Source organism: Uranotaenia lowii, chromosome 2 (assembly GCF_029784155.1).
Source record: "Uranotaenia lowii strain MFRU-FL chromosome 2, ASM2978415v1, whole genome shotgun sequence".
Lineage (NCBI taxonomy): Eukaryota > Metazoa > Arthropoda > Insecta > Diptera > Culicidae > Uranotaenia > Uranotaenia lowii.
In genome coordinates, this window is record NC_073692.1 from 22,693,861 (window position 1) to 22,708,695 (window position 14,835).

A 14,835-nucleotide genomic window follows, 5' to 3' on the forward strand; every position below is an offset into this window, starting at 1 on the left:
AGATATGTGTACATATTTTGTTAGTTTTGATTTCATCAAACAGATTTGATAATAATAAATAATAGAAAATCTAAAATGCTCGCGGACGGATTCCATTTCTAAATAGTGATGAGGGTTGATGAAGGTTTTTCTGTCTTTTATGAACCATTTCTTATGCACATAAAAATATTCTGGAACAACCTAAGATGAACAAAATAGTCGTTTTGTTGAAATGAGTAAAAACTGTCCGCATATCTGGTAAAAAATGATAAAAATATGACATTTGATAGAGGCTTCTTCTCCTTCCGTTTTGTAGCAATGCTAAAATATATGTAGCGGTAAGGATTAATTAACTATTTTTCGAAATATTCAAGAACTGAGAGATAAGTTTTACTTAAATCGCTTTACATTCTTGGAAAAACTTTTAATTTTTTTTGAATGATTCATTTTAAAGATTTCAAGATAAAGAGAACGTTTATTCAAAAAGAAAAAAAAGTAGAAACAGATGCAAATAATTTTGTTTACAAAATGTATAGGAAAATAAACATAAAAAGGCCCACATATAACTTTTTTCACTGAGTTCAAAACCACAGAAAACAGACGTACCACGAAACTTTTGTAAAATTTCCAACGATTGTTTTGGACTAATCTTCTGTTTTTTTGGCTGGGCCACCAGATGTCTCCAAACACACCGAAGAGAACTATCAAAACCAAATTGAGAGAAAAAAAAATGTCAGTTTTGAACAGGTCGTAAGAACTGTTTGGCATGTTTCAAGAAAATTGTCGTTTAAGTTTCGTAACACTTTCGTTCAGTTGCTTAATGGAAAAATATCTTAAAAGTAAATCGACTTTTCCTTCAAGCTAGAAGTGCTAAGTTTTGAACAATGGGATGCAAAAGTAATACTTGAGAAGTATCCCACTTTGAAATGTCTAGAATCAGTTCTGATGAGTAAGACTGATCGTCAAGAATGCTCCTTATTGTCTGGACGTAGCCGATAGCGATAACCGTTCAAGAAGAGCAAAAATTTATTGTAAAACTGTCAGTTATTTAGACTGCCTCAGTAGTTCAAAAATAAAGGATTGAATAAAAGTCACCAGTTCTTTCTATACGGTTTTTAATTATTGACTTTTTCGATGAGATAATTTTTTTTAATTTCCAAATTTACGTAACGGTTCGGGTTACTCTGGAGGACATCTAATGATGGATGAAGAAAAGTAACCAGAAATGTTACGTGAATTTGAAAAAAAAAGTTGTTTCACTTACCGAAAATAGTCAATAAGTTAATTCTTATAAAATAAAGGATGTGAAATTCTGTGCAGTCAAAAGTCACTCGTTTTGTATTTATCCAGCAATAAATTGAACCCGTCTATTTTAGAGCGAATACGTCTTTTCGAAAACTGGGCACATAAAAATTTGTTTCGGAACTTTTGAACGGCGCAATAGATGGCACTGTTCCAAGTCAATTTTCAACGTATTTTTTGGAAATCAGCATTCGAAATTTTACACACTTTTTTGATGATTTTTTATTCGAGCTTGAACGTTTGTTCTCTGTGTTAAAAACTACTAGATGTTTTCTAGTAAGTTGTTCGATGGCTTAAAATTTCAAGTAAAATAAGGTTTAGAGTTTTTAACAATGTTTCCAGAATAAAAAGAAATTTTTTTAATGTAAATTTTTACCCTTTCTTCACAGATTTTTTAACTTCCACGGCCATCAACGTGTTAAAATTATCCAATCAAAGTGAAATAATGTCTTATTTGTTATCTTGATTAATGGATCAATATAAAGGGGTGGGAGCAGCAGTCAGCTAGCTTGATATCGAACAGTCTTTCTTTTTTCTTTAGGTACATGATGAGAGAACCTTTTTTTTTCTATCCAACTTGCAGACATGGCACATCACAAATTTCAGCTTTTCCTAACAATACCTGTTGATGATAAGTTTTAATCACCGAAAATTTATTATTTTAAGTTTGTTCATTGCCACGTGCGGCGAGATGAAATGTTAGGTAGAAGAATTTTTAAAGGAATGAAGTACAGGCGGATAGGCAAGCATCAGATAAGCTTCGTAGGGTAAAGTTTTGAGTAGATAGGTGTTGAAACTGTAAGTCTAGGGCTTTTTTGTATTGGAAAGCAATCATCGCTAGAATCGGGTGCTCATCCAAGAAAGCACTTGTAAGTCGGTGTGGTGCTACGTTTTTGCCCGATTGTGTATTCACAGTACACAATCCAACTGGCCTAGTGTGTTTAGGAATGTGTTGATCAAAAGTCGATCACGCTTCCTATACAGAGTAGTCTGTTGTACGGCGAAGGCGTACCACCACACTTTCATGCTTTCCAATAAAAAAATGCCCTAGACTTACAGTTTCAACACCTATCCAAAAACTTTATCCTACGAAACTCATCTGATGCTTGCCTATCCGCCTGTTCTTCATTCCTTTACAAATTCATCTATCTAGCATTTCATCTCGCCGCACGTGTCAATGAACAGACTTAAATCAACAATACTTGTTATGATTTTATATGCGAATTTTTTAAATGCTTGAAACAGGGCCGAAACCAATGTGAGATTTTTCTTTTGTCATTTGAAGTTATAACATCACGAGTGAGATGATATGAATTATGAAGTAAACAAAATTTTTAATGAATTGGAATTTTTTTTAAACAAAAGCTTGCAGCAATAAACTAGCACTAAAACATCATTGCGCAACATCGAAAAATCTTGTTGTTTTCGATCGAAAATTTGAAAAAAAAATCTTGAATACAAAAAGTGATTCCATTCCTATCTTCTGCCGTTTGACTTCCGCATTGTGAACTGTTTGAATTATAGAAAATTGTAATTATTTCATAATCAAATTTTTCAAAAAAAAAAACAAATACCCAAAAACCGAAGAGTGCGGTGGTTACAGAATAAAAATTTGATGTATGTTCCGGCCTTTATTATGTAACATAATGTTTATTGAAATTAAAATAGCTTAAACGCATTGATTCGAGGGACTTACTGGTCATGATGGAAAAGAAATAATTTGTCGTTTACTAGATATTCCAACACACAAATTTTTCAAATTCACCTCAACGTCCCTATTTTCTCCACCTGACGGTACCGAAATACCAGTTAATTAAATCGAAAATCTATTTAAAAAAATTATCGATTTGGCATTTATTCCCGAGTGTTCGTTCAACTTTAACCAAAAATCGTTATCTTTTATCGAATTTTCGATAATTTATTTCATGAACGTACATATCTATAACGTTTGCTACTATCTAACCAAAAGTAAAGGTTTTTTTTAAACTTGAGTTAAAATAACTAAGTTGTGTATAAATTTGACCCCCTAAATTAAAGATGATTGCCAAAGCCAGTTTTTATCAGTAACTTGATATTAAAGTTAATAAGATACTCATAAGCATCATGTATTATGTGATGTAAATTCTCAAAATTTCGTTATTCTGATTACAATATGAGAGTTCACCCAAACAAAAATGACAATCATACAAAGAATATCGCTGATCTTTGGACATCAAAATAAAAGTACATAGATCAAACTCTCTGGAGCCACTCTCAGGAAAGAAAATAATTATGACGAACAATATCAAGTAAGAATTGAAAGTATAAGTGACCGGTCATGAACAATTTATTTTCAAGGTGATTAGTTTGATACTATAGTACTGCTGAATGGGGTGAAAATGAACAGCGAAGCAGAGAAGAAAGGTTAATAATTTCCTTTTTTTCTTCTGAAACCGTCATGAAACTCGGAAGAAAAAAAAATGAGGAATGAAATCATGCAATACATGCTGTTTTAAAAAGAATTCTTTCTTTTCTGAATTTTTCGGGGTTCATTCTACATTATTCATTTGGCCAAACCTTAGATTCTATAAACTGCACACACTAAATCGATTCTATGAAATTCAAACTAGCTTACACATTTTCGGCTGAATGAGCTTCAGTCTACTGAACCGAAGCCCTGTCAGAATAATTTGTGGTGCCCTCAAAAACCCTCCGAAGCCAAGACCATTTCTCGACTCGAAAGTGCCGATTGGTACATAAAATTTTCAGCAATAATTCTCACTCTATTATGGCAAAAACAGCTGTTACTTTCTCAAGCAACCATTCAAGCACATGCAGATGGGCTTTATCGAGCGAGAATGCTTAGGAATGTTCCACCATCCTCACCTCATAGCCCATAGCATCAAGCCCATCATATCGTGTTGTAAGTACGTGCCCGTAATGATGAATTTTGAAACATTTCAACCATCGGGCGTTCGGTTTTGCGTGTATGTGTGTGTGTTTGTGAGTGTGTGTTCGAACATTGTGTAAGTGTGATGGCTACATTGCAATTGATTCAGGGCATACCATTTTATTATGTAAATTATAGCTTGTTCTGGTGTTGACTAACAATGTTAGCACCTTGCACCTATGAAAGGAAGGATGTGACTTTCCTGCTCTTGGTAGACTTACAATGTTGACTTGTTAGGTGAGTTTATTGTTCGGAAATAGAAAATCGTTCCTTTAAATGCATTGAATGTACAGAATCAGTCTTCAGAAACATAATTTAACAAAATATAAACAATTTTTTAACGCCATATGACAATTATGCAGTAATGAGTGGAAAAAAGCCATAAGTTTACAAAACATATGATAACCTCTATTGAAAACAGTATTCTTCAACTGTTCCAGTGTAGAATTCATTTCAGGATCGAAAACACACAACATATCACAATCCTTTGACTCATAAAACATGTCTCAGTGCTTAGCTTTATCGTTTCGTTTTTTCAACAGAGCGTGCAATTTATAACGCGATGAAAAAATTAAAATAATGTTCACCTACCAGGGACTATGTTGCAATGTTTATTTAATTTTTTTTTAAACGTTCTTAAGGTTCCTGCCAAGAAACAATTAATAGTTTTTGTGTAAATTTTGATCATTTGTTTGTATGATATTTTGTGTACTTCTTTGAATTTTTCTCTGGAATATTACCAAAAAGAAAACTGTTCAACGTCTCAGCTTCGAAAAAATACATCTTTACAGCAGCAACAGCAGCAGGTGACATCGTCAATCCATTTTAGTGCTGTCTCTTTTTTTGCCAGATCTTTTTACGATTGTGTCTTATCAACATCACGAAAAGAATGAAAGAAGCTACAAATAAACAGCAACAAAAACCTCGCCATGCCATTCGGTAAAACACAAAGTTTTATGAAATCATTGCTATGTCACCAGCAAGAGAGCATGCCTTAATCCGATAAAGCGTTGTTTATCCATGCACCAATATTAAAAACCGAGGGGAAGATAGGAGAATGAAAAAAAAAAAATGGTGGCAGCATTTCAACGGGCATTTTTTGCTGACTGAGTGAAGTTCAAAGATCGAGGAATTTTGCACCGTTTCAGTGGAGCTGAAGTGAATCAAAATGAGCGTCCAGACGTGCGATAAATTGCATCATCAATTATTTAGTTCCTTGAAAAATAGTTGAATTTGAATCGGCGAGAATCTCGGTAGTAAATCAAAGATTTTTTTTTCGTTGAACGTGTTATGATTTTTCCTCAAAAATTTTTGGTATGTTTTCATAATTTTTCAATGTTGTGGTCAAAATAGTTATAAAAAAAAGAAATTCACTAAAGCTTCGGTTATGTAAAGGTTGACAGATTGTCCGGTTTTATCCGAGTTTGCCCGGATATTTAATACAAAATTTGGGAACAGTCCAGCCCGGCCCATTTGCCAAAATTTTTTGAAAAGTACCCTGATTTAGTCCAAATTTTTTCACTTTATTTGGAAAATGAAACAAAAAAAAAACAAATTGTGGTCAGAATGTTTTATTTATGCCACCAAAACGAAATTTTTTAAGCTAGTTTTATAAAAAAGATCATGAAACGTTTTTGGAAAGCCTTAAATACGATTCAAATGTCAATGAGATTTGATGAAAAAAAAATTTCCATTTTTTTCTTGATTTTCGTTGGATAATTTCTGGGTCTTGATACAATTAGCCCAGATATTTCCCGGATTTTTGGTCGTCAATTTTGAAACAAATGCTCGAATTTTGCCAGGTTGTTAGATAAAATTGCCCGGATATGAGCTGAAAAGATTCTGGCAACTTAAGGTTATATATTTAAGAAACCTATAACATTAAAAAAAACCACGTATAACACTATTTTTCGTGGGAAAGTCCTAACATATTGAGTATTCACATTAAACTGAGTCGATTTGTGGTCATTTTTTTTATTTCTCAAACCCTGAAATCTGAAAAGCTTTTTTTTGATTCAAAACTCATCCAAGATTTTTTGCAGAATTTTAGAGAAACGTTTGCATTTACTTTGGACTTTGATGTTTGTATGGGCAAAATGAATATTTTGCATTGAAAAATCAACATCAACATTTTTGTTTCTTCTGTGGATCCGAGCCTAATGTTTTATGTTCTAATTTATAAATTCTCTAAAGGTAATTTTCCACTGAACAGCTTTGAACAAATAAATTTCAAAAAAAGAATTTGCAAAAAGAAGATTTTATATCAAAATTTTAGACAAAAATGCAAAATTTCATTGAAATTTTAAAATTAAGCAATAAAATTATTTGGAAAAAGCCTTGAAATTAACTGGCTACACTAAAGAAAATTAACAAAAACACGGTGTTCTAGACCCCGTTATAATGTGGCAAATTTTCAAAGATGCCGATGTTTTCCTTCTAAAAGGTTAAAAAAGGCACCATGATTGGTCTTCCTTTAGGATAGAGTTAAAAGCTTTCCTTGTGAAAATTTTCTGTAAGATTTTTTGGTAGGATGATTGCATTTTATGGTTTAACATCTTATAGATCCAAATTGCCTTTAAATCTAATGGCAACCTTCAAAATTAAACGGCTATTGTTCACAGTAAAATTTTGCCTCGATTTCCAGCAAAAAAAATGCTGGAAACGTTCAGCAATCCAAATTTTTGCTAGAAACCACTTATCGGTTTTCTAATTGCTGGAATTTCCATCGTGTTCTTATCATTTTTGCTGAAAAATCAGCAATCGGTTTCATAACTTGTCGAATTTGGGTTAGATTAATATAATTAGCGGGCTAAATGCGCATACTAAGGAAGATACTCATTTTCTCCTATATTTCAAAAGATATGCACATGAGCGGACATCTGTTTTTTATACGTTAGAGCAAATTTCCTGTTAAAATCTCTTATAGATTTTGTGAAAATAATTTTATAATAAAAGAAGTCAAAATAGTCAATTTCCGATACCGGTGGGCTAAATGTGCACATTTATGTTTTAACTATAATTCAGATCCACATGCAATATTTTCGTAAAATATAATGGAAAATGGTAGAAATTGGTGTTGAGCATACATCAAAGCTAAAATTTTGGCGAAATTTTACATATCACTAGTTTATTTGTATAATACAAAGTTAGGGATGCCATATGGCCATATTTCATGGCAATACTTTGTTCATATCCAGGCCCGTGCGAAGGACCCGTCCATGGGGGAGGGGGGGGGGGGGGTTCAAAATTCGAATTTAGCTAAAATTTATAACAATACCAAAAATAAAAAATAAAGAAGGAAAAGGATTTCTTACATCGTTTCTCACTCATGATTGCCACACAAACTTAAAAAATTGACTGATAAAAAACATATCACAAAGAAATTTTCAAATTCACGGTGAATCATTTATATTTTTTTTAAATGATGTTCTTTATTCTAAACCAGCAATTTGTTTGAAAAGAATTTCTTAGCAAATTTAAAATAAACGCAAATTTGGAGGAGTAGTCCATGACTTTCGCGAACCGCACGCGTTTTTTCTTCGTCCGCGAAAATTTTAATAAAATAATAGTTTTTAAAGAGTTTGACCATAGTGAAACTTAAGTAATTCAGTTAAATGTTGGCAGTATAGTGATTTAGTGAAGATTTGTGATTTGGCGTTGAAAGATTTTGTGGAAAAGTGTCTCTAGCTTGGAATGGTTTACGGACACCTCTGGATGAAAAGTGTTCTTGTTACCAACAATCAACTGGGTGAGCGCGTTCCAATTTTTTTTTCCTTAATCATCGTTGTTTTTGATCTCTACAATATCACAAAACTGGACAAGTTTTGATGTTCTAAAGTTTTGAAAGACGAGCCTTTGATTATAGTTTTAATTTTTGGAGATTCAGCGGGTGTCTGAGATGAAAATTTCATGTTGTAGTAATTATTGACTTTTCTCAACAGTTCATATAGTTGTTGTAATTATTTAATGAGGACCGAAGGAATTTGTGTGTTGATCGTAATAAAAAGCTTATCAATTAGTGAAATCCGATTGAAAATTTGTTAAATTTCGTATGTACACGTTATGTATGATGTGAATGTATATTTCAAGATTGTCATTATTTTCAATGATTGCTTAGATGCAAATTATTAAAAAAAAGGACCCTATGGATATTTTCAACATTTATCAATCAAAAAGTAATAAAAAAGTATTTAGTTTTTTTTTATTAATTTATATTATTAAGAACACAGGAGTCAAAGGATGATACTTTAGAAAACTTTTGCAATCTACCAAAATTTGTCCATGAATCTTGTGATACCTATGCATTGCCAAAACCCAGAAACTGATGAACCATTATCATACTGAATCTCGGGGATTTTTAAAGCAAATAAAAGTCTTACCATTATTTTTAGAGCCAAAACGGTTTTCAAAAAAGTTGGTTAATAAATCGATAAGATCGATAGTTAAGAAACGTCCTTCAGGGAAGCCAGAAAATATTTTGAATAGCAGTTGAATACTATTTCCTGAAGTGATAACTATGGTTATATATCTGAAAACGGAAAATCAACGAAAAATCTTAATGAATACTAAAATTGGTGATTAATTGATTTATAAAAAGTATTTGTTTTTGATATTAAAAGTATCTTGAAATGCTGTTTCGTACGGAAAGTGGAAAGTGTAAATTTTTAAGCTCAAGATTCTTAAAGATGTGCTAAAATCGGTTTGCTGGTAGGAACTTTTTTATTTGGAGAACCAATGTTATTAAATTAAAATCTATCATTCAGAAATGGAAGTATTTTAAAATGAAAACTTTAAAACCGACCCGTGCTAGAAATTTACTTTTGTAAATGTGAGTGTATGCTTTTGTTTTTCGATTGTGTTAGATATAGAATTTCCATCAAATATTTTTGCAAAAAGAAAATATTTTTCGATCAGTTTTCCTTCATGAAGATGTTTTAGTGCATGCTTAACGATGTCTTAATAAACAAAATTTTGCAATAAGAAAAGTTATGCAGTTATCAGAGCTATCTCCTGAAATTTCGTTAGGTTTTTAATAGATTTTTGCAACGCATTATTGAAAGGATTATAACACTATTTAATTGAATACAGTTTTATATATCATTTTACTTATTCAAACGATTCATTCTCTCATTTCTTGGTAGGAAATAAATATTTTCAATTTCAATACGAATTTTCAAAATTCAAACGAGTTTGTTGCTAGAATAGGTGATCTGGTTGATTTCGAAATCACAGGAGCTTAGTAGAATATGATTTTAACCCAGATTACATAACACTAGTCAAAAGTGTTTCCTGATAATATCCTTTATACCAATCCACACAAACAATTGTTTTGCTAGGATGCAGAGGTGACCTCGGTCCTAAAGCATGAATTATTATTCTTTCAATCCCTTTTCTCTATTTTCCTTCTATCCATTGACTACTAGGACGTGGCCAGCGCCGTTATTGATGTGTAAAGAGAGAGCATCAGTTTTGTTCATTGTGAATGTGCTGTCAATCCCAGATACCATTCATTTGGCCACTGGACAAAATTGATGGCCTCGGTCAATCACGGAGTAGAAACCATTGGTGGTGTGGAATCCGTTCTACTGAACCACGCCAGCGATCATGGAATTTGAAATGCATTTGTTTTAATACCGATAAAAAATACCTTTAAATGTACTTTGACGAAGTTGACGAAGCTTATAAGGAACTATTGATTTAGAATATTTTTCATGTTGCATTTCAAGTTCAATGTTTTCAGGTGGATGTGAGTAGTCAATCAAGCTAAGCTAAGCTAAGCTAAATTTAAAATAAACGCAAATTTAAAATAAACTTTACCAAAACTTAGAGTTTATAACAAATTTGAATTCAAAAAATGAATGTTCTTTCAGGTACTTAACTAACCTTGCTAACTTGTTAGGAAAAGGATAGTAACTGTTGATTTTTATTCATCTCAATATAAAATTCTTTTCTTAATTTTCAACTGAAGGGTTGATTAAAAAATACCGTTTAAGTTTTTGAACTGGCAAAAAAAAATAAATAAATCGCGATTTGAAATGTGGATTTTTTGTGACTTAAAAAATCCACTTTTAACTTTGTAGAATGTATTAAATGGTTGAGAGTTTAATTAAATTTGACGAAATGAGATATATATTTATTATTATTTCAAAAGTGCCAGTTAAAGAAGTCACAGATAAAAACTTATATAAAAAAATCCTCCAGTTATCAAAGTTCTAAATAATAACTTCACGTTCAATTATTCTGACAAGGAAATGTTGGGAAATGGATAATTTCTTGAATGATCGATCAAAACTGATAAAAAATTAAAAATAAGGAGTTCCAAGTTTTGTTGTGAATATTGAAAGCACAAAGCAAATTTAAAGTTAATTAACATAGCACATTAAAATTTAGTTTTAAAGTTGCTACTCCGAATATTATTTAAACTTTTGAAGGTCAATTTAAAAATCATGGTCGATTCAAAGAACATAATTTTATGAAAAAAATTATTAAAACCTTTTGAATTTATAAACACAGGTTTTAAAGTATAAAATTTCAAGCTTTGAGTATTTGGTCACTTTCGATTGAAATATTGGGACCTGGAAAGAACAAAAGGTCCAAGCTATGTTTTTCTTATTAAAAATTTAGCTTTAAGGGCTTATGTTTCAAGGACACAAAAATTCAATATAAGAAAACAAAGATAACTAAGTTAAAATTATTTCTAAAAATTAAAATAGTTTGACTTCAAAATTCGGCAAGTTAATAAAAAAAACATCAATAAAAAATCCGGTGAATTTATTTGAAAATAAAAACAATATATGAGAACGAAAAAGATAAGTTTTCAAAAACATTTCAGAAGGACTTTTTAAATAAATATTTTTAACCATAACCAAAAAAGGGGAAATAAAAAATCATGAAATGAAGGGTTAAGGAATAAAATTATGATGTATGATATAAAAAATTTGAATTCAACAATAAAAAAATGGAAAAATATCAATACAAGTATTTTTGACATTACTGCAGAAAGTGTAAATAAACTTGATGTTATTTAACATCTTTGTTGAAATCCGCAAAAAAAGTTGTGCATCTATCATAAATTCATTTTGGTTTTAAACTTCTTTTAAACTCAAAATGACTTAAAGTCTTGAGGAAAGTTGAAAATTCATTGAAGTTTTTTTTTGAATGATATGTTTTTAATTTGAGTTTTCATAAAAAAAAGTGCAAAATTTTTGATTATTTTTAAAAGTCATTTCAATAACAAAAACTGACAGAAATATTGCATATTTAGATTCGGGGCATCCAAATAAGTCGAAATTACTTTTTCAACTCCTTGTACCTAAGAAAAATGAAAATTTAATGGCCTTGTGTAAATTATTATTAAAACCTGTTTAATTGAGCATTTAGAAGAACAAGAAACAGGAAGCTCTGAAGACCATTAAGGGGTTTTGTATATCAAGTTTTGAGTTACAGTTCAAAAGGTTGATTGAATTACAAAATGAAATTTACAATCAAAATTACTTTCAACTAACGAATGGCAAATCTGAGCTTTCATTACGTCATATGAAACAAAATGTAAACAAACAGTTTTATTACGAAAATATACCAAAACTTACATAAAATAGTCGCAATTTCTTTTCAGCATATTCTTAATGTGAAAGACAAATTTTAAAGATGTATTGATAACTTTTGAAGCAGTTTTTATAAATTTTCAAGATGTTTAATACGATTTAATAGAAGCTCACGCGAGAAATAGTGTCGTAGATCGAATTGTCTCAAGCCAAGGGTGATTTAAGAAAAAAATCCGCCGCAGGCTAGAAAAATTCTGACTTACTTGTTAACACTTATTTTCAAATACATTTTGAAATCAAGTAATTTTTCTTTACTACGGTAAAAATTTTACTTAGAAAAAAATCTTCATGGGGGGAATTAAACTCCTAAACGCCGCCCCCCCCCCCCCCCCCGTTCGCACGGCCTTGTTCATATCATATTTTTATCAGATTAGTATTTAGCTCTACTTTATTCACTATAAGGTTGTAATAAGAGCGTAGATTTAATGTTTCAATGATGTAAAGTCAAAAAACATTATAGCCAATCTTTTTTTTTCTGATAGAGGCATTTAACTTACCTGGCATTCACAACTTGTCCCTTTTTCCAACATCTTATAATTTATAACTTTGCTAAAAGCTACAATTTTATGATATTCTTATTTCCAGATGAGTTAGAAAGAAAAACCGTTAACATTTTTGTTTACAAATTCTTCATACACGAGTATTAAAGTTCAATATAAATTTTTTTAACAGTCAAAATCGGAATACCTTCAAACTACACTGACTAGATATGATAATCTATCAGCCATTTCTTCAATCGGCTGTATGCGCATATTACCCAATATGCGCATTTGGGATCACTTTCCCCTATTTTTAATTTCCTCTATATTCTAGCAACCAGACATCAAGTTGTGGGTGAGTTTTTATTGAACAGGTAGATATTTCATAAAAGATACTAATCAAAACTTTTTTTACAGGAGGCGAATGATCAAGACTTTGGCACAAAGCTGCCACCCCAGAGCCGGTGTGGAATGTTGAAAAAAAATGTGTTCCTGGAAATAAATAATTCCCATATTGAAAAATGCGAGAAAATTATTGTTTTTATTGCTTATTATATGCACAGCCAGTATTCAAAATTGAATTTTGAATTGAAATATAAATTTTATACTGAAGCCGGCTATGTTGAAAAAATAGCTGGTATCCAACAATCTGGATTGCTGATTTTCCAACAAGTTGGATTGCTGTAAACCGGCATTAACGTTTGCTGTTTTTCCAACAATTTAAATTGCTGGAAATTTGGCTGGAAAATCAGCGTTACAAAAACCAGCAAAATTTTGCCGGTTTCCAGAAAAAAAATATGCTGTGTATTAGTATTTTTTGTGCTACATACGGGACATATATTTTTTAATTGGAGGCACAAATTGCTAAAATATCGCCACATAGCCTCAATGCGTCGATTTCTTTGAGTGTAATATTTTGGGTGTCCAAAGGACTATGAGTGTTTAAGTCACAGTGTCTTTTTCATAACAATTTCAAGAATAAAAAAATCGGCATCTCTGAAAATTTGCCACATTATATAATCTTTCTTATCTAAAGCACAATTCAGGAGAAAAATTGATCGAAGGGTCTAGAAAAACTTCTTTTTTTAGATTTGCAAACAAAAACACGAGCAAAAGTTTTGAGATTTAGCCAATAACTTTTCCTTATAACTTCCATTCTAACATTTTAAAGTTTTGGTGATTCCTTCCAAGATAAATAACAATTTCAAAACACATACCATATCAACAAGAACACGGTTAAAAAAGTATATTCTCAATGATCATTTCTACCGAAGACCAAATGTAGTTTAAAGTTGAGTGAAGAAAGTTTGATCATTCAACAATATATTTTTGCTTCCTAATAACCATCAAATTGTTTTTCTAACTCGAGTTTCATAGGTTCTAGACGTCTAAGGAAAATAATTTATGAGGATTTAAAAAAAACTATGAGTGTTTCACAATTATCACTTTCTTCTTGGTGAATTTTCACTAAACTCAAAACTACACTCTGTCTTCGATAGAAATGATCACAATAAATACATCTTTATTACCGTGCTCTTCTTAATTTGCTTCAGTGTCTCAGGAAAGCTAATTTTAGATAATTTTGCTCACCAATCTTCAAAAAAAATTCTAGGCACCCTCCTCCCGGATGAAATTTTGTCCTGAATAGTACGTTGGATAGAGGAGAGTCTCCTCTTTGATGTGGCAAGTTTTCAGAGATGCCGACTTTTTGTTTTAAAAAAACCAAAAAAAAAAAACACCAATATTGGTCTTTCTCTCGGAGTGAGTATTAAGTTTTCCTTGTGAAATTTTTGTTATAAACCCTTGGCTTTGTTCATGAGAAAAGGATGTTTAACCGATTTTTTGATTCAAAACGGCATTTTATAGTTTGATATATTATAGATCCTCTGCTCAAATTGCTTTTTAAATTTTTTGGAAACCTTCAAATTTAAAACGGTTTTTGCAAAAAAGTTAATATTGGGCTACTAAAATCCACTGATAACGAGTCTTGTCTACATTGGCTTCTAAACACTTTTAACATGTTGGTGCTGATTTCATCATTTAAAAAATAGACCACAAAAAGCGTTTTGAAATAGGAAATAGAAACCATTTCGATTGGACATTCCGTTTAGAAAAAGACAGAATTCAAATTCATGTGAAAGTCGTCAATTATGAGAAATAATAACACAGTTGAAAGCAGTTTTCGAATTTTAAAAGACGTTCTAAGTAATTCTTTAATTTTGATTTTTATAAAATATAGAGAATAGGAATGGTATCAAAATAAAAAACAACTTCATATGAATCTAATATTTTCCACCGATGATCTTTTTTGTCGGTGCACATTTCGGTGCAGATTTTTGTCGTTGAAACTTTATATGAACATCATGAGTAGGCAACGATTTTACTCAGTTTGATGACTTTTCTTTAAGAAGACTATCGGGAACTTGATTTCTACATTAATACAACTTAAATAATAATTGTGAACCAGTTTCTTCAGAACTAAATGTGTACTGTGCACACATGGGTTGAAGTTCAAGAGAAGTAGAACTAAGCCTTTAAATCT

The 14,835-nt window shown here is 31.2% G+C and overlaps 1 protein-coding gene across 1 annotated transcript in view; it reads right to left on the reverse strand.

The window, feature by feature from the left end:
- LOC129741151 (uncharacterized) overlaps positions 1-14,835 on the reverse strand; it is a 380,499-nt gene that overhangs the window by 295,346 nt on the left and 70,318 nt on the right. The window lies entirely within an intron of this gene.